Consider the following 21617-nt stretch of genomic DNA (forward strand, 5'->3'; position numbering starts at 1 on the left):
ACTTAAATCTGGTTCTGAATTGAACCTTCAGAATGCCAAGATCGTGTTTTCTTCTCACACTTTGACTATTCTCTCAAGAGCCCTCGCCCAAGGAAAACAGCAGATCACTCTAGCCCCGGTGAAACTACACTAACTCCTCCTACAAGGCCACATCACCTTCAACTTGCCTGTACCATATGCAGCACCGCCACAACCGGCACTCCTAACCAATCAGAGATACCGAATTATGAACAACCTCAGGTAGACAGAGCCAGATCATATGCCAAGACAATGCCAGATTAGAAACAAAATCCTGCCAACCAGGGAAAAACAGAAACAAGCCTTCTCCGACTACACTTCGAGGATCTGGAACAAGAAACCCATCAACATGAGAAGTTCCTCGACTCTTCTGCAAATCAAAAACAGCTGCATACTCATGTCATCAGTGTTACTACAGCTCCATAAAATAAGAGTCACCACTGAGAACCCTGAATGGTAAATCACGGCTTGCGCCATTGTTTACCACTCTGTTGCTCTCTAGCTATGCTCACGCTCCATCAACACCCACACATTCAAGACTTCCCTGCTAGAGCCCTGGTTCTAGGTTCCTCAGAGAATCAAGCCATAATAATGAACGTTGCCAACAGACATCATAACATTCTAAACAACAGGATGAAGGAGTAGTACTGTCATCGAGAGTGGGGTTGTCGTCAATTAATCTGCCCTTACCAGTATGTGTACTTAGAAGTTCCTTATGGGGTCAAATCTACTATCAGAAATCATTTACAACAGAGTTTGTTAACCTTTTGGATTTTTGTGGACCCCCACTGAATCATTACTGGAATCCGGGAACCTGGTGTTCTGGTGACATCCACTGTGTATTCATACACTCAATTTTCAGTGTATTAATTTACCGTGGCATTTGTCAATACACATAGTGGATGCCATCAGAACAGCAAGGAATGTGTCTCTAGAAATGTGATTCATATAAAGTGGGAAACACTGGTTGTGAACCAAAACTAAAATATCCTCAGTGCACTTCCAAAATTGGAATATTGGAATTAAAAAGTAATGGAAAACGTTCTTAAGGCACTGGAATTTGAATAAAAGCACAACATTTTACAATCACATGGTGGTCATAGCTGACCCAGACGAGAGAACAAAAATAACAAAATGAAAGCAATGTAAAACACCTCGTTGTTCACAGAAAACTGCACCACCTAGGACACACCTTTCTCAGAATCGTGTGTTGATTGGAACAACATAGGCCTCATGTGGCTCCTTTGAATTATTTTTAATGAGAACTCTGGAGACTGTAGTGTCGTGAGATTAGGTGTGCTAGTACCCTTGCAGTTCTAGGCAGATTCAATAGAAGAAGTGTGTAACTTTTGGGAGGTATTAGGGTGTGGTTATTAACGGTTATGATGTGATCCAACAGTGTGTGATCATATGCTGAGGAATAAAGACGTCTGTTAACAAGCTCATTGTGTGCTGTGGTCATTTACATGCTCCCGTCACAAGTTACTATTGTTTTTAAAACCTAGAACCATTTATTTTGCACACAGATATAGTTTATGCACTAGTGTTACTTTTGGGGAAGGAAATGATGTGTCTTACTGGGAAAGATCATTAACAGTGAGATGAGATCACACTGTATGCTCATAAACAAGGGTCAGAGGGGGCCCAAACTCATTGAGTTTGTGTTATGCCTATATTAAAATAAAGCACTGAACATCTCCCCAAGGATGTGGATCTCTTGGATCACGGTAGCGAGTGACAAAAGTGTGTGTTTTTTTTAAAGTATGGCTTGGCTCAGCTGGAGACCACACCCCTTGAAAGAGCACTAACGTTCCCAGAACAGTAATGCTGGAACAATTTTTAGAGTAGGGGTAAAGTTGTTAATGTTACATCACTGAAGTCATATGGAATGTGAAAGATTCAAGTGGCAGATTTACAAGAAACTGATGTGCCAGTTTTCTTGCATCGCTACTGCCCAACCTAACACCACCATGGGTGTGCTGCATTTACAATACATCGCACCATGGCACATGTTAGGCCAATAGCGTCAACATTTTTGACACTATTGTGGAGCTTTGCTGCATTAGCGTAAAATTTTGTGACTTTAGTGCAGAAAAGTGAAAGGAGGCCCTTAGGTTACAATGGGTGTGTCACTTTAATGCCTGCTTTGAGCAGGCGTTAGAAATGACGCCAAAAATGGTGCTGTGAAAGCTTGTAGATTTCGCTGCATCATGTTTGCGGGCCTCCTAATGCCAGAACGCCCCCTCTTGCATACATTATGCCTGGCACAGGCATAATGTGCTGCAAGGGATCACAAAGTGGCACAATGCATGCATTGCACCACTTAGTAAATATGGCACAGCGAAAATTTCCTCCTTGAACCAAAGTAATGTAAAAAAAATAAAAATGACGCTAGTATGGCGAAGGTAGGCGTTAGGGCCTTGTAAATCTGGCCCTAAGTGCAAAAAAAAAAAAGTGTAGCCAATGCACCATGCTCAGGAGAGTGGTAAGTGTGTAGTATGTAGATGGTGTTGCATTTTGAAACATTGGTGCGGTAGCGCTCTGTCATTTACAGATATCACAGTTTCCATTGAAATGGGCACTAAATTTGCATAGACATGCAGGGTTACTGGTGAGAATATACACCACAAAAACAAATATGTGTGGACATCAGGTTTCAGTGAATATTTATCACTTGTGCATCACCAAGCTAAGTGTCTTGGTTTCTTTGGATCCTATTAAAATGTTTGTTTCCATTACACTTCAAAAGTGATTCATTTCTGTTTTCCTAATTGCTGATATAATTTGAAATATGTGCGCAGTTTATTTCACAATACTTAAATGATGTTGAAATCCTATAGCCTTTTTCCTTTCATTTGCTGTACCCCAGCAGAATTGTCACCTAGAACACTTTTACAAAATCCTCTCACTTTGCAGTCAAAGAAATAAAAGTACACACCAGTTTACAAATAAGCAGAAATTTGTCAGTTAATGCCTGATAGTTGCTGCGTGTTCAAAGTCAAAGGTCAAATGTGACAGGATACACACAAAATATAAAAGCATCTTTATGGCTCATTTACCTTCAGAACACAAGTATGATTACTTCTGGGGGTGCTGCAGCACCCCCACTACCCCTGCTTCCAGCACCTATGCCCCAGAACCAAAAATCACAGAAAAAACAAAGCTCAAAGTGACGTTATAGTTATGTGAAAATGTCAGTCAAAACATAACGTTTTAAACTAAAAAAAAAACAATTATATTTGCCAGCGATAGTTTACTGAGCTAACTAGTATTTATGCCCAACCACACACAGTGTTGTCATCAATGATGTCATTTGAGATTTTAACAGTGATGTCTTAAATGATGTCTTTGAACATGCCATGAGTGATGCAATTTGTGAAGTCATAAGCAGAGCATGTTATTACCATACTCAACACCTGCGGGTAGCCAATCACCCACCGCACCTTTAATCGTGCATGGCTTTGGACGCACGGCCTGTCCTGCGGCCATGCTCTGGACCCATCCCCCCTCCCCCTCCCCCTATGGATGGCCAAAACCTGCCAAGCACAGCCTTTGGCACTGTATTCCATGCCATGAGGTTAGGTCTGCAGCCAGGCCCTCTGCTCATACACCCATCCACCACAAGGGCACCAATCCCATATTTTTTATTTTTACCATTCATTTTGCTGGTCCCTCTGGAGTACCTCTGGATTGCAGTGACACACCAAGGCAAATAGTTTTTTTACTTTTGGGCCGGGAGTGTCCCTCTGGCGACCCTCCACAAGCACCAAGGGGTCGGGGAATCCCTACCCTGCCAACTTATATGGCATTTTAAAACATTTTTAGGACAGGAGTTCAAGTCCCAGAGACCTGTAATGACTTTAGCAACATTTATTATTTTATTTTCTATTACAGAGGTGCAATGAAATACATAAAAACAAAGTAAACACCAACTAGCCAAGAAATATCGCAGGGATAATAAATAATAGTAAAAAGAAAACACTTCCAGTAAGAAGGCACAAACACTGGGAGTGTATACATTCTCAACAGATAACTCCCCCCGGTATTTAAATCCAGACATGAGATTTTTCTCTTCAGCAAACAGGATTGTTTCTAGTCCCTCCCATCCCAATTTCTACTTCCTGGTTCGCTAAGACAGTTCCTTTGACTCTGAATGCTGCTACATCCATTACAATCATTATAAGCGGAAGGAGCTGTGTGGCTGTGCCCTAGCAAAGAGCCAGATGCTTTCTGGGGTTTTCCTTAGTATAAATGTGTGTCCCCTCGTTGGGCCACAGACACACATTTCTGTCGCTCAGCAAGGAGCACGATGCAGTGTGGGCTTCTTCTTAGGATAGTAGAAACAACCAAACACAAACTGTCTTTCTGCTACGACATTAATACAATCCTTTCCTGTCACAATGCTTCTCTCGCTATGAGGCGTCTCTGTGTCCCAGAAAGAGCCAGATGATATTTGGATTTTTAGCTGAAGTGAAAAATCCAAACACTATCTGGCTCCTTTTCTGAGAGCCAGAAACACAATTCTGTGCCCCAGCAAGGTGCAAAAGTAGGCATGCGCTTTATGTTAGCCTAGTAAAAAATTAAATTATCATCTGGTTCCTTGGTGGGCCATAGACTTGTGTATCTATTCCACAGAAAGGAAACAGAGATTTATAGGATTCTTTCTGAGACAAGGAAAATCAGCTAAGCACCTGGTTGTTTCTGGGGCACAGCCACACGTTTATGCCCCAGCAAGGAGCCAGACATTGTTTGGATTTTTTTCTTACCCTAAGAAAAAAATCCATTGAGTTCTGGCTCCTTTCAGAGGCACAGATACAGAAGTCTATGCCTCAGCAAGGAGGGAGACACTGCGTGGATTTCTTAGGCTACAAAACAATTAAAATGGCGCCTGGCTCCTTCCTGGGGTACAGACACACAATATGTCCCCAGAAAGATGCCTGATTATATATGGATTTTTTCTTTGCCTAAGGAAAAATTCAGTCAGTATCTGGCTTCTTTCTGTTTCAAATGCCCACAAGAAGGTTTCCCAGGCTAAACCCCCCAAAAAGAGTCAGATGCTGTTTGGATTTTTTCTTAGGGCTAAATGAAACGCGAACATCATCTGGATGCTTACTGGGGCACGGAATCTCATGTTGCAGACATGTATAGTCTCTGTAGTTTGTTCAAAGACCCACAATACCAAGAGTCCACAATCCAGATGTGGTTTGTAATTAACACTCATAGTTTTCCCTGTTTACTGATTATTACTGTTGAAATCAAGAGAGAAATATGTGTGTTTTATGTTTGAATTTATTTTTGAAAAGGGAAAAAATACATAAAATGTGGCTTCTCTTGATTGACTCTCCCTGCTGTCGTTCATGAATTCCATGTCAATAGCTGGGTACATTTATCGCACGGGGAGTTAAAAACATTATGAGATTCTTGTAAATAACTGCATATATTATTATCATATGTTTATGCATTAATGCCAATATTTTCATATGGGTGTAATTTGTCTGTTACATTTCCCATTTAAATGTAAATAAATGTGATAATATTGAGGTTACAACTTCATTGATTCACAAAACCAAAAATAAATGTGAATATATCCTGTAAAATGAGCAAAAAATAAATACAAAAGGAGAAATCAGTGGGAAATTCAATAGCAAATGTCATATCCCTTTACATATCCGCACTTTGCCTAATTAAAATGATACCCCTCAAGTGTAGAACGGAATATAATCTGGCGCAACAAAGACAGACAAATGCAAGCATGGAAAGCGCAAAATAGAAGCTTGCAATTAGGTTGATTTTTAGGAAGTGAGTAGCTGCTGTGTTTGGTGGGGGGGGGGGGAGAGGGGGATACTGCTGCCACCTAGGAAGAACTACTCACCCCCAGATATTTCTGAAAACTGTACACTTGGGGGAGTCATGGGTGACATGGTTGTATGAAAGCCACCAATTTATTTTACCCAGAATGCATTGCGGACACCATCTTTGGTTAAAAAAACTGAATTTCCTCATTTGTCAGTGCCCTACACTCATGGAATTTGTGATGAACAGCAAAGATCCCATGAGTCAGTGTTCCCAGACGATTACAGATAAAAGCAGTACCTCATACGTGTGGGTGGGCCCATCACAGTGGTGCAAAAAGGCCAAAACTGTGACTATTGAAGGTAATGTACTATTAATGTAGTCTTGAGAAAGTTAAAGCTTTGGTCTATACATGCCCTGAACAATATGCTAAGCCTCAAATTTGGGGTTCTGTTTTTATCAGGTGAAGTGTTGAGACATTGGTTGGAGGGACTTTTGCCATTTCCTAAAAGTTATGGAGTTTTCTGTCACAGAAAAGTGAAGTTGTGATTTATTTTTACCGATACTTCATTTCCAGGGCATTCTGGGTACTCAGACATGCTGGGATCAAACACGCCACATTACTTTGGCTTCTTTTGGACCTCTGTTTTTTCAGAAATATCTATGACTCTGGGCCTAGATGATTATCTTACTTACCTCTCGTAGTACATTACCTGGTAAAGACTCAACCTACCTGCTGATTCTTTAGTTTAGAATATTCCCCAGCAGCCAGACAACTTTTTGAGCAGTACATCGAGTGCCAGTAGGTGGGGCCCTTCAGCTCTGCATCAGCGTCATCTGCATCTGAACTGGCGTGCCAGGTGCCTATATAGGCACTACCACAGTGAGGTGGCATCACTTACTTTTCACAACCTTTCCATGCCAGAACCGTGGAACCATTTAGGTTGCTCATGTACCAGTGTGCAGATACTAAGGGCCTCATGAGGGTTACCCTAGAAAGAGAAATCAGTTCGCAGAGTGGGGAGGATGGGTAGGTCAGGAAGGAATCTGCTGACTTCTAGCCACAGATTCCTTACATTAGAATAAATACCGAAGCCATAACTCTCTGGACGTGGGTCTGTGAACATATTTAGACTAGGAAGTTCTAGAGGACTGAACGGGCAACATGCCCAACACGACAGACCTGACTGTCAAGGCAGTAGTGCTTGGTACACATCTGCAGAGATTCTTATGTGGCAGCCCGACAAATGTGCAGGGCAAGGACTCCACGATCTGATGCAAAGCTTGCAGCTTTGCCGCTGGTGGAATGAGCGCCCAAGCCCTCAGGGGTTGCTCTTGACCAATGCGTAGCAAACTGAATGCAGAGCACAATCCATCATGAGATGTCTGTTTCTGCATGGCCTTTCCTTTCTTCGTCCCGACAAACGCAATTTACAGTTGATTGTCCCCCTGAAGCTTTCTGGTCAATGTAGAACAACAACTCTCTTTTTGGTCCATTCGATGGATTCTCTTTTCCTCTTTGGAAGGGTGAGGCGGAGCAAAAAATGTAGGCAATGTGATGATATGGACTACGTGAAAAGGTGTTACCCCTTTTTGTAGGAAAGAGGCACGTGTTATTAAAACCAGCTTTTCTGGGGGAAAAAGTAATACACTGAGGGAGCACAGTAAGTGTTTGCAGCTCACTAGCCCTCCTTGCCAATATAATGGTCACTAAAAAGGCAGTTTTGGTGGTCAGAAGCAGTAGAGGGCAATTGTACATACGCTTGAAGGACTAGCACGTGAGTAATGTCTAGTTCAAGTCCCATTGGGGCATGATGAAGGGCTTTTGAGGAAATATAGCTTGCAGACCTTTCAGGAACTGAGTCACAGCAGATGACTTAAACAGGGGGGGATGATCCGGCCACCGCAAGAACAAGAATATTGTTGAAAGCTACCATTTAATTGTTCCAAAAGCAAAGCCTTGCCGGGCTAATGAAAGGACAAACAAGAAGTCCTCTGACAGAGGTGCATAAAGGGGTTCAACAGTTTTGGTAGTGCATCAAGCCACAAATTGGTCCCAATGGCAGGCATATATAGTCTTGATCCAGGGATGCCTGCCTGCCACAGTAACATCACAGACTTCAACAGGGAGGTTGAAAACTCCCTGAGGCCCAGCACCCTCAGAGTCAGTCTCACTGAAATCCAGGATAGAAGCAGAAATATCAGAATCATGTCTCGAATATTCTATATTTGCCAGTTTTGGAGGATATGCCCAAAACCGCACTGCATCCAGAATAGCTCCAATGAAAGGGAGCACCGGAAAGGGAGTCTAGTGTGACTTTGGCACATTTATAGTAAACCCAGCAAATGCAGGAGGTTTTCCCTTTTCTGGAAGTGGGAGATGATTGTCTGGGGTGAACCGGCCTTCAGCAGCCAATTATGGAGGTAGGGGAAGACTGGAATCCCTAACCTCCGCAGTTGAGCTGAACCAACACCATCACCTTGGTGCGCACAAGAGGGGCACTGGTAAGGCCAAAAGGGAGCACACTGAACTGAAAATGCTTGTGGCCTGCCATGAACTGCAGGTAACGCCTGTAGGCATCCTGCAATTCCAGTGCTATAATCCAGTCTCCAAGGTTGAGGGTGGCCAGAACCTGAGCTATTGCGAGCACCTTGAATTTATCCTTCTTAGCGAATAAATTGAGAGGGGGCAGGTCTAAAATAAGGTGGATGCCTCTGTCCTTTGCGGGGACCAGGAAGTGGAAGGAATAACAACCATGACACACTTCTGATGCTGGCACTGCCTCAGTGGCATCCTTAGCCAAAAGACAGAGTAGGGAGAGGTGCTCCTCTGTCAGCCAGTCTGAGGATGGTGGCATGGGAGGTGGGGTTTCTAGGAAAGGGATGGAGTAACCCCCTGAACAATCTGTAGTACCCACAAGTCCAATATTATGGACTACCAGCAGGGCAGGTGATGTTGGATTCTGCAGCCAGTTGGTTGCCGGTGATGGTACAAGAGCAAACCAAAGTGGTTTTGAGGATGCAGCTGCCGGTGGTGGCAGACTGGGTAGACCTCTGGCTCTGTGTCCAACGAGGCTTGTGGTAACCGCATCCACAGCCATAAAAGGACTGGGGGACCTTTTGGCCTCGTGGCTGGGTGGGAATGGATGCAGCTGATAGCCATTACCATAGCTATGGAAGGGGTGAGAGGCAGAATGGGACTGGCGTTGAGCCATGGGGAAGCACAAGGACCTGGCAGTGGCCCGGCTGCCCTTAAAGCACTTCAGTGCTGAATCCACCTTGTTGGCAAAGAGGATGGTGCCATAGAAGGACATGCCCATAGGGGATTCATTTGCTATACAAAACAGGGGTCGCCCATAAAGAACTAGGATAGTACTTGTATCTGAAACAATGTCCAAAAAGAATAATTCAAAAGAGGAATCTTTATTTCATACAATACTTTAGCAAATGTATTGTCTATCTAAATTAACCGCAGAAAGATATGTCCAATGATCTTCAACAGGTCATCATCAGGACAAAGAACAATAGGAGAGCAAAGAAAAACAGATTGCTTCCTGTGAGATGAGTTCCGGGGGTAGATTCAATCTGGAGAGCACCTGCTTACATTATTTCCCTTCGATTTTTTATTATTTACAGCGACTCCTTAGCACTGCTCCTTGTGCTTTCCTCCCAGCGGACACTCTACTGCTTCGACCTTTAATGTAAGCAGGCGTTCCCCAGATTGTTTTTTTCCTGTTCTTTGTCCTGATGATGGCCTACTGAATAATGGATAGATTAAATGCCATCAACAAGATCCGGCTGAAATAGTTACTTATTAATATATGTTATGCCATGGAATATTCATGAACTCTTGATTTATACTCTCATCCATGCACATTATTGGACTCATATTTGTTTTTAACACTTTGTTTATTCTTTATATGTGTATTGCCTTGTGCCGTCCACACAAGTTTTATGAGCACTGTGTTTTTACCCTCTACACTGAGTACTTGCTCTTCAATTTACATTTATGCTGCTCTTAATTGATCATACAAAGATGAAAATACATAATTATCATTGGCCATAGCTTGCTGTAAATAATTGAGATACACAATACATTTGCTAAATTATGGTGTATCTCCCCAAAAACATGTGATATTCACTGACCGCAGTGAAAGGCTGGTGGAAGAGAATATCGTCTTGCTAAAGGTGTCCAGCCTCTTGGATTCCCTGGCCGATGGTGTAGTAGGGAATGCACCAGGGTTGACCTTGCATCTGGAAGCCTCGAAACAAGGCTTTCCATACTAGGGTGCTGGGTGAGGAAAGCTGTATCCCCAGGAGCGAGGCGTTGGTGGCGGGCAGTTGTTCTGTGCACAGGCACTCTTGTGTAGGGCTTGGCTGAGGCTCCAAGGAAGACAACAGTGAGGGTTTCACTAAAACAGAGGAGAGGTTCTAAGGGGCGAATCCCATTTATTGCATCCCTGTCAAGACTTTCATCTTAACTGTCACAGAGGGCAGCGAAAGATCCAGGGTTTCAGTCACCATGGCAAAGGAAACCCCCTTCTACATAGCTGCAGTAGGAGGAGAGACCAGGCCAGTGTCTGGGGATGTATCCAGACCACTGGCATCCCCCAATTTCTCATAACAGTTTTATTTGGCCTCATGAAGGGGTTGGTGCAACAAAAAGGATCCACAAATCCTCCCCAGGCTTGCAAGCCATGGCTCTGACTTGGAAGGTTAAGTTCTGGCCGGTACTGGAATCGACATTGGGCGACACCGACGTACCTGGCTCCGTATGGCAGTTGGGTTTGAATAAGGGGTTGGGGCGCCAGTAATGACATCGCTGGAACAGTCTCTGGGGAAGGTCGCAATCAAATTCTTTCTGGATCCAGAGCCAGATTCAGGGGGCTCGACTGGTGCCGAGGGCAGACCCACAGGTGAAAATCAAGAAGGGGCACCAGCCAAACGCATGGGGCCAAAGGCGCTCAAGGGGTTGCTCTTCTCAAAAATTAGGTGCATGACCTCATAAAATTCACAGAAATGGGCAGGGGTCGCTCTGGCGTAAGGAAACTCAGGGAGGTGGAAGTGGAACCAGAAGCAGGCTCCGCAGCGGAACAGGGCCTAGCATCACTTGGTTCCTGCGCCTCAGCAGAAGGTTTGGACCTGCGTGGTGAAGTCGAAGAGCTTTTTTACTTTTTTACTTCTTTGCTTTCTTATGGGATTTATCGGATTACTTTGAGAAGCATGGTGAGCACCGGGAACAATTCCATGAATGGGCCAGGGACCTTTCTTGTGATGGGGACCTGGAACGTCGTGGAGGCACCAGCATTAGGCAACTAGGAGCTTCAAGGAGAGCTCCCTCAGCACAGGCTCACAGCGTGGCGGTCCTCAGGAGTCTTGGAGTTGTGGTCCAGCTCCAAGCACCAAAGGCAAACCGGATGGGGAGCTGTCATAGACATTTGTCTGTGACAAGAACTACAGGGTTTAAACCCCACCTTTTTCTTGGAGGACATCCTGCACACATTGGGAAATAAAGTGTCAAAAAGGGTTTGACAAAATTGAGGCAAAAGGTCAGTCAAAAAATGACTGGATCTCTCTCTCAAAGGATCTGGGCTGGCTGGCACAGAAATAAAAGTACTGATGTCAGGATGCTGTGGTGGCACCAGATGAACATCACTTCTGGTGCAGATGACACCAACCCTCCCTATACCACCTACTGGCGCGCAGAGGTACACTTCAAAAGGTTTCTGGATCAAGTCTGACACATGCGGAATATTCTAAGATAAGGAATTTGAAGCTAGAAGTCTCTATCTGATACTGCACATGTCCCATAAGGAATCTCCCCTATCAAAAACATTCCCTGAAGTCTAGTGTGTCGATACCCGGTCAAACCCACTGAAATCTCCAGATATGTCTGGTACATATACTATCAAGAAACCCCAAGGAACATAGAAAGTAGATATGTTTCTGTGTGAGACTAACATCATGTTCGATGTATTCTAGTGACTACTGAATCAGAGTGTAGGAGGTCTGGCACTTAGCAATAAAAATCTAAGGGTGAATAGATATGGAAAATATATGGTTGAGGTATGATTCCATTCAGCCCAGGGTCCACGCTGCCAACCATAATACAGATACCCTATACTGTTGTTCCACCTTAGTTTGCTTTTCAAATTTCCCAAATTAATCGCATCCAGCTTGTCACCAGGGGGCATGCCCAAACCATAAACTCATCCATGCTTGGTAACCCCACACTCAGGAGGCCCAAGGGAACAAAGACTGGAGTCAAATCTTGGGAGGGATATGTTTCTCTGTAAGAGAAATGCGGGGGAATTACCATATTTTGGAAAAAATAAATCTGTTATAAATCTGACAAACATGATGTTTAGTATGTTCTTCTGACTAGCTAATCAGGGTGAAGGACATCTGCACCTACCGATAATAAAATAAGGATGAGTAGATGTGAAAAATATATGGTTGTGGTATGATACCACTCAGCGCTCGGGTCATACTGCCAACCAAAATACAGCTACCCTAATCTGGTGTTTCACTTTAAGTTGCTCTCCAAGTTTCCCAAATGCACTGCACCCACTATGTCACATGTGGGAATTACCATGTCTAGGAAACAGAATGTTACAAATCTGACAAATGTAATGTTCAGTCTATTATAATGGCCAGGTAATCAGGGCGAGAGGTCTGGCTCCCTGAAATAGAACCATTTGGATATATAAATTATAACAGTATATGGCTAAAGTATGTTTCCATACAGCCCTGTGGTCATATCTGCAATCAAAAACAAGCACACTAAAACTATATTATGCTTTCTGTTGCTATCCAAAGTTACCAAATGTACTGATACCAATATATCTGCAATGAGTGCAGCAAACTCTTAGAACACTCATACATGTTTGGCACCCTCATACTCAGGAGATCTAGAAGAAAACAGATTGGGGTCCAGTCTTGGTAGGCATATGTACCTAAGCAAGGGAGACTGGAGGGAATGATTATGTATTGAAAGAAAATGCTACAAAATGGACAACCATCATTTTCAGAACAGCCTACTGTCTGGCCAATCAGGGAGAGGAAGGTCTGGCCATCAGCAGAAAAACCTCAGGATGTGTAGATGTTGAAAATATATGGTTGTGTTTATATTTCCATTCAGTCCAGTGGTCATTCATGTGACCAAAAGACTAGAACTGGCATTTCGATTTCAGTTGCTTTTCAATTTTCCCAAATGTACACCCAAGGTATTGCCTATGGGCACAGGGAACCAAATGAAAAACCATACTTCTACTACTCTCATATTCAGGAGTTCCAAAGAAAAGCAGATTGGGGTCAAACCTTCCCTGGGATATGTTCCAGCACAAGGGACAGTGGTGGAAACTGCAATGTTTCAGAAAAAAATAACAATCTGACAAACATCATATTCGGCGTTTTCTACCAGCATGCCACTCAGGATGAAGGAAGTCTGGCACCCAGTAATATGAACCTTAGCATGACTTTGGCATGTTTCCATAAAGCCCATGAGTGATACCGGCAACCAAAAGACTGGTATACTCTAAACCAGGTTTTCGCTTTCAGTTGTTTTCTAAATTTCCCTTATGCACTGCTCCCAGTTTATTGCCTTTGGGCAATCCGCACCTACATTCCACCCAAGTGTTGCTGACTGTCCCTCACTCTGAAGCCCCTGAAGAGCGCAGACTGGGGTCAAGCCTTAGCAGGGATATGTTCCTTCACAGAAAAGACTTACATGAACTACAGTGCTTTTGACAAAAATTGCCACAAATCTGACAGATGTCATTTTCACCATGTTCTACCAACAAGCCAGTCAAGGCAATGGAGTTTTTTTTGGCTTGTACCAATGGATTTTTCAGGTTGTGTGGAAATAGTTAGTTTTTAGACTTTTCATAAAGTCCTGAGTTTGATATCTATCATCCAATGAATGGGCATCATAAACAGTGGTTTCTGCCACAATGGAACAGGCTGAGTTAACAATATATAACTGATTGTGAAGATTACATTTCATAGTAAAACCTGCACATATTTGGTTTTGTCGGACGTCAGATTTTAAGGTCAAACTTTGCTTGGTTAGGGTACTGGGATTTATATTTGTTCACTTGAGAAACGCAACACAATATGAAGGACATTTAAAATAGCTCTATATCTTTCATTGTTCCTTCAGGCTGCAATGATATGTTTAAGGATGGTTTGCAACAATACATTTCCCTGAAAGTACTGAAAAGACATAGGGTCTGATTTAGAACTCAAAAGATGAGTTACTGCGTCACAACTGTGACGGATATCCCATCCGCCGAAATCTAAATCCTATAGGACATAATGGGATTTAGATTTCCACGGACAGGATATCCGTCACCATTGTCCTTTGAGTTCTAAATCAAGCCCATAGTCTGTACCGATGAAAAAGGAGACCAAAGAGATGCTTGTGTTTAAACAACCTAATGCAAATGTTTTTAAAAAGTGCCAGCACACAGGTGCACCATTACCCCAGCAGCGAAAGGGTTATTACATGCCACACTGTAAAACCCCTTTATGCACCACATGGGAAGAAATGTGCTAGAACAGAATTAAATGAGTAGTCATCCCAACCTAATACCTAATGGATTGTGAGAACACAGGACCACAACTGCTACACTGGTTTCTGGACTGGACATGTTAGACAATGCTTGCTTTGAAAGATTCTTACAGCCTTAAGTTTGGAAGATGGGATACTCCATCAAAATGTGAGGGATAGCCCACCTGCCACATTACAAGTGCTATGGCCCATAATGCAATTTTAATACGGAGGACGGGCATCTGCTACGTTTGTGACGGAGCATCCCACCCACTATAGTCTAAATAAGATACTTCATATTTGTTTGGCTTAAAATGATAACGGTATTAGAAATACCTTTCTTTCCATGAATCTGATATTCTGCCAGTCATGTAGTTCTGAAATGCAAGAAAGGATCTATAGCTACATGATTGGAAAGAATGGATGAAAATGTGTTGCCCTGAAGGTGTGATCTGGGTGACCTAAGGATAGGTTATTGTATACTTTTATAAGCATCATATATGGTCACTTAGGTATGACGAGCCTTCAGCTTTGTGTGGTTAACTTGATCGGGAGTCATGATAGTATAGAAGAATATTGAGTGTTGCATAAAATGTCATGGACAGGCGAAGATAAGCCCATTTTAATTTGAACTTAATCATGGAATTTTAGAATGAGCCATGGTTTTGGGGAACATCAATTTGGGTAGCTTTAAATTACTTGATGGAAAGAGATAAGTCATGCAGCATTTCCGTGTTCGAAGGGACTATATTGTTTTATGTTCTGCTTTAGACTACACAAATGGGGCAGAGGGGTCAGTGTGTCTGTTTCTGAGGTCCAATGCATTGTTGATTTTCTTCTGCAACAGCAATAGTGGAGTGTACAGAAATGTTTTACTTATCTGATCCGAACCGGCCTACCGAGGTGATAGAAAGGCCATAGGGCACAAGGGCTATCTGGTGATCCTTTATAAGCAGAGGCGAGAATGTGATCTGCCGACCCACACTCGAACGGTGGTCAGGATGTAACGCGAAGCTTCTTGATACCTGGGCTGGGGTGACAAATTGACGGGTCCGACCGCTCTCTGGGACAGTGATCTCCTGAAGGAGGTTGGAGGTCTGGAGGGTTTCGCGCACTGGGCTCTGATTGACAGAGTGTCTGGGAGATATATGGAGGGGGCAATTGCTGGTGTCGTTCGAGGTCCTACAACAGAAATATGAGATGGCGCAGACTGAGCGTTTTAAGTACATGCAGCCTGGACAGGCCCTGCGGCAACACATTGTCAAAGGGGAACTTCTGCCCAAGGCGACACCATTGCAGGATCCCCTATTCCTTGATCCTCTGACTAAAAAGGCAATTTCCACGATCTATTAAAAAAATAATGAATAACTCCCAGATCTCTTGAAGTTGTTACGAGAATCCTGGGAAAGAGATATCAAGATAACTAAGGATGATGACTGGGTGGAAGCATTGCAAAGCCCACAGGAGGTGGCAATACCAGCTCATTTCAGATTGGCTGAATGAATTGGGTGACTGAATGGGAGTTGGACATGGACTGGTCTCAGCAGGCAGAATGATCTATCAGAGAAGAGGCTGCCCACAGACATGGGAAAAGGTCTGGGGAACCTGGTGTGCTTACCAAGGCTACTGAGGCTGCAAGGATGGGTTGGAGGATAGGTTGGGGGGAGCTAGCAAATTTGTGCCCCCTGCATGGGTGTTGTTGTCTTGCTGTTCTAAAATGTCTATGCATGCAATGACTGTCATTTCTATGTCTCTATTGTTCCACATGTCGTTTAAACTTCAAAGTTATTAAAATGAATAACAAAAGTGCACACATAGTCACTGGATGCCATAGCTCATCCACTAACAGGGACCGTTAGGCTGGATTTAAATGCGAGGCTCAGGGACAAACTGTGAGAATTTCAATTTATGACAAACAGAAGCATGACCAAAGTTGAACAAAACCTAATATCTGGATAGAAGAAACAGGGGATTCCCAACGCTACTTCAATTTCAGGAACACAAGGAATTGGTCAAGGCTGACAAAATAAATTCTTTCAAAAGTAGACTAAATATTCTGATCCTGCTATCTTGCACCATTGCCAGGTCTATATTGTCCATTGCCTGAGCTTAGATGCTTGTTAGTATCTTTCCATGATGTGCTGCAGACAGGTGACCCAAGAAGTCACACCACCATCAAGCAACTCAACAGCAAAGATGAAAGCCTGAACTCAGGTCATGGCTTTGGATGGTGACTTGCTCATACTTGCATCCTGCATGTGGGTAGACCTGAACTAGTGCCCTAGCCTGCCAACAGCTGAAGCTAAAGTCTGCATTGTTGAATAATAGCAACAATATGCTGTTCCCCTTCAATTGGTCAGTTCCTGTGTTGTAGAGTAGTTGCCTGGTTATTGTTTGTTAGGATCAAGATATTGCCAGCAGGGGCATAGCATCAAGGAAGGTGGTGTTTGGGGTGTGACATCACCTAAACATTCTTGGCCTGGTGGTTACGTCAGGGGGCCTTGAGACAGGTCTGTTGTGGCTGTGTCATTTTTTCGCTGTGGTTCAAGAATAAAAGACAAAACTGTGACCTTTGCTGTAAAGCAGAAGAGACAGAGAAATGCATATGGTGGTGGATTTTCAAAATGTGAAAGTAGAATCAATATCAACTTCTCTGCTTGTCCACATTGTGCGATCTTGGCAAACATTTTATTTCAAAGCTTCCTGTTGCTTTATTGTTACATATGAGAGCACTTTGAAATACATGAATTCAAGGCGTGCTCTGTACAAGCACCTCTTATGATTGATTATAGACTATAATGTTGCTCTATCTAGAATAGGAATCTAGGACACATTCAGCATTTACAAGACTACTTTAGATTTTACATGAAGGGCATGGCGGATATTAACAAACTCCATTTTGTAGTACTACAATAGCCTTACAAACATACTACAAGATGTGATTCACAAATAGCACTTCTAAGGCACTGCTGTTTATTGCAGTACTACTGTAGAAGTGGTTTGTGAATAGTGTGTAGTCGGTTTGTGGTACTATTGTGGTACTATAAAAAGTACTACAAAATGCAATTTGTGAATAGCCCCCAGGCTCTTCAATTTGAGGTACTCATGTAAGTTATACTTTTGGAGTAAATTGACACTTGTATTTTGTGAATAGCCAAAACATAGTAAACTTACTCAAAATTGTAAATTACTCAAACGTGTGGATTAATTTTGTGAATGAGGCCCATATAGTGACATGTTTACCAAAAAAATAGTAAATCTGCACCCACAGAAGTGCTCCTTGAATGGGTGCAAATGTACTACTTTTTGGAATTCACAAACACTGGCAGTAAACGCTAGCAGTAGCATTTCAACGCTTTGCTTTTCACCCACTGTGCCACTCAAGACAGAGGCTCAACTAACACAATGCAGTGCTGACCCCATTCCTAATGGAAAGAGTCCATCCCGAATCTTGGTCATCTGACTACTACAATCTGCAGTCCACTGTTTTTAGGGTCGAGCCTGCGCCGCATGCGCTTGCGAGATGCTTTAGGAATTAAAAAAGGCTCGGAGCCCTGTCCACGTCACGTCAGTGTCTTATATTGGCTTGTGGGCTTGCCTGTTAGAATCTGCTTGATTTCATTAGTGGAAGGCATGCATACGTCATGCCTTTTCCGGTGGATAGCCCTCCTCGAGCGCATCGACCAAATAGAGAAAACATGCGAGACTCGCTGTTTTCCGTCCAGCTCGTGGACTACTTTTTCTTTATTTTCCCAGTGTGATCTCGCTTGGCAGAAGTCGAGCGCTTTACATAATATCGACCCTGTTACACAGTTAATTGAATTTTTTCCGGTTATGTACATAAATGCACTTTTGTCGATAGGTTTCATTACGAGTGAAAAGTCAAGTTAGGAGTTTACAACGCTATCAGCTCTAACACAAGCAAATGCGAGACCCGTTGCATTGCAAATGCTTGTTTTATTTGGAAACTTTGAGATTCCGGCATCCCCACCCCACCCCACCCAATCTCACTGACTAAACTATGCCCCTGATTGCCAACCAATTTCGAGAATTTGCGGGCAAGTAAAGCACTAGTCGACACACCTCTTAATTTGTACTTGGCCACACTTCCATACTCCATTGTTAAAATGGTGTGGGAGAAATTTTCCATCCCAGCGAGTTTGAGGGGCCATAGCTGCCGGGTAGTCAATCTTGTTTTGGCCCATGTTCTACTCATAAATTCCCCAGGGTTTGAGCCGCACCGAGGCTACTGACGGCAGTTTCAGAGAGCCTCGCGTTGTGTGAATTATCTTGGCGGAAGATATCCGCAACAATGACTCATCTGAATTGTGTCAGGGTTTGCTCTTCATAAACACAGGCCGGCGCAGTGGGAAACGTGCTGGGAAAGCGAATTGATAAGAAGGCTGCTGTGGGCGATGCAAGAACGCAGTCTGACTGACCGGAAGAGAGGGTTGCCCTGGTGTTCTCCTTTCAATCAGAAAATGAAGGGACAGCGAGAAAAAGGCAGGACGCTGAGAAGGACATAAGAGGGTATTTCTTAATGTACAACCGAGCGACCACAGACTCTGGGCTCCATTTTGTTTTATAATAAAGGCCTTGAAGGGTGTGTATTGAGAAGCTAATTGTAAACCCGGTCTTATTTCTTAAAGGCAAACTGTAACTTATGTATTTCCTAAATGACAGAATTTGTAATTACAATGATACCAAATCAAACACCCAAACATAATTCCATTAAAAAAACGAATCATCGTTGACTAATCTTAAAACAAAATATATCTTACATCTTATAACAATTTTCTTGCATAATTATAAATGCATTGCATAAAAACAGACCAGAAAGTACCAAAAACCTATATGTAAATGACAGTAAAACATAGTTTAAAATGCAGAAGTGCAAGTGATTCAACTATTAAGGTATAGTTTTCCTCAATACAAGGCAGAGTAAAATGTCAACTCTTCTCTTTTAACAGTCTTTTATGACAAATTCAAGACTTAAATATATATTTGGTGATACAAAATCCAACCTTACTTACTTATCTGTGCTTTTGCACAAAGCTGTAGCCTTCCTGCAAGTTTTTATGAGGCCATCCATCATAGAAAAAACAGTTCCCTTTACCCAGCCCTGCACCACTACCAATTACCCACAAGTACACTAGAATATCGCTCTGTTGAAAATGTCAGCTTAGGTTTTGAAATGTACTGTGACATAAATCACTGGACAACCCTTTTTATACCGAATCCGGCAGATATATGTTTTAACCAGCCACTTCTTTGCACTTCATAGAGAGGGCAGAACAATAAAAAAAATGTTTCCATCTTCTATAGTATGGTTTCAACAGAAACTCCCAGGGTAAGCTAATAGTCCCCACTCAGCTGGAAAATAGCTAAAGGGGAAAATGTCAAATTTCTGCTTAATATTTTCCTTTCTCTAACTGCACTTTAATTGAAATGTGTATATTGAGCCAAATGACAGTCTTGTCGAGTTTGAGGAAACGTAGAAAGAAAGGGTGTAGGTTGTCAATTTTTTTATTACTCACATTTGAAGAGATGTAAACTATACATATACGTCAACATATATCAACAACAAGGAAAGTACATGGTCTGAGGCATAATGTTTTTCTGCAATTCTTAAGTGTGATGAAACAAAGATTTCATCAGGATCATAAACGAGGCAGGATAATTTACGCAAATGATAAATATGTGCTAAAATCTGATTTCCAGTGTTGCGATGTCGGGTGGAAATTTAGTGGCCGTATCAAGAGACTATTTCCATGGACCGTGCTATCTGTGAATACAGTATAGTAAATACAGTATCTAACCACACCATGCTTTAGTCATATACTCAGGACAATGTGCACCAAAACGCACCACTGGACACATGCTATTCTCCTATCATTATCCTGCTGAATGAGCCTTGCTCGATTCCTACTCCTGTTCTTTGTGTAATGCTTGGATATGTCACAATCCTTAGGACTACCGTGATGTAACATTGACAGCAGACACTATCTCACTCCTAAAATTCTTCCAGCACCATTGTTTCACGTAGAACAATCAATCTTTGTCTCTCTGAGCATATATTCATATCCAGTTTCAGAACGTATATTGAAATCAGTGTATTCCCAATATCTTGCCTTGACAACATTTGCAGCAGTATGGGTGGGAAGACACAACGCAAGCTCAAAAGCCAAGAATTATCTTAACACATGCAGCAGGTTTAGTCCACATTCTAATCCAGTACAAGAGTGGCATAAAATGTGCAACATACTCTCAATTCGTACAACAAAGTTAGGCAGAGCAGTCTTAAGAAATATACACAATTTCTTCAAGAAACTATTTTATCTGCAGTGCCACGTTATTATAACCCCACGACTCTGCATAAGTTAACCAAAGGAACCTACATGAACACCCCCACCCACCCACCCTCAACCCCGCCATTCCCCACTATCCAACACGTGCAGATAGTACATTTATGGAGTTTGGCAAAATATACGCGTTCTTTCTTATCTAGGATGATGAATTCCCTCAGCTAGTATATCATAAACCTAAATAATCAAACTATTTAGCAATTTCAATTTGTGCTTATTTAAACAATAGGCTTTACATGGTACACACACAGCCACTATCTTTTTTTACTGCAAGTTTTTTCAATATATTGTAGCAAATTGGGACCTCCCACTCCCAACAACCAGGGTAGAATCATTTGCATAAAAGCAGACAAGGCATGGGATCCCAATATCCAGGGGGCTGTCTGCTTGAGACAGACAGCAGATATGAAAGTATGTAATTAATAAAAATAGTAAATAAAGTAGGGACAGGTAGGTACCCCCCGGTCTACTTCAAAGGAATCAGTCACCTTTCCGATATGGCAATAACAGACACAAGCAGTGTTTTTTTTTGTATATGAAAGATAAGTTGCTTCTATTAGGACTTTTGGGGCATTACATCAGGAACTCTCAGCAGTTTTCTGTCCAGTTTGTGGAAGGCAGCCCTCAAGTTAAGGAAGACCCAAAAAGCATCTATTTCTACAGTGAAGCATACCTTAAAACGTACACAAATATAATCCTATACCCTGTGCTGTTGTCCAATACCCGGACAGAAACCAATCTGGCAACTAATGATACACCTACTTTTTGTATCTAATCATGTTTGTATTCTGCTTGCAAGACTTTGGTGACAATTGTGCCAGCTCCATCAAGCAACAAAATGGATCAGTAATTTATCTAATGTTAGGATCTCCCTTTGTATTAATAGGAAC

At 42.5% G+C, this 21617-nt stretch overlaps 1 protein-coding gene across 6 annotated transcripts in view; it reads right to left on the bottom strand.

Annotated features, from left to right (window-relative positions):
• Positions 1 to 21617, bottom strand: part of NDRG4 (NDRG family member 4) — a 637307-nt gene that overhangs the window by 478146 nt on the left and 137544 nt on the right. The window lies entirely within an intron of this gene.

Source organism: Pleurodeles waltl, chromosome 12 (genome assembly GCF_031143425.1).
Source record: "Pleurodeles waltl isolate 20211129_DDA chromosome 12, aPleWal1.hap1.20221129, whole genome shotgun sequence".
Taxonomy (NCBI): Eukaryota; Metazoa; Chordata; class Amphibia; order Caudata; family Salamandridae; genus Pleurodeles; species Pleurodeles waltl.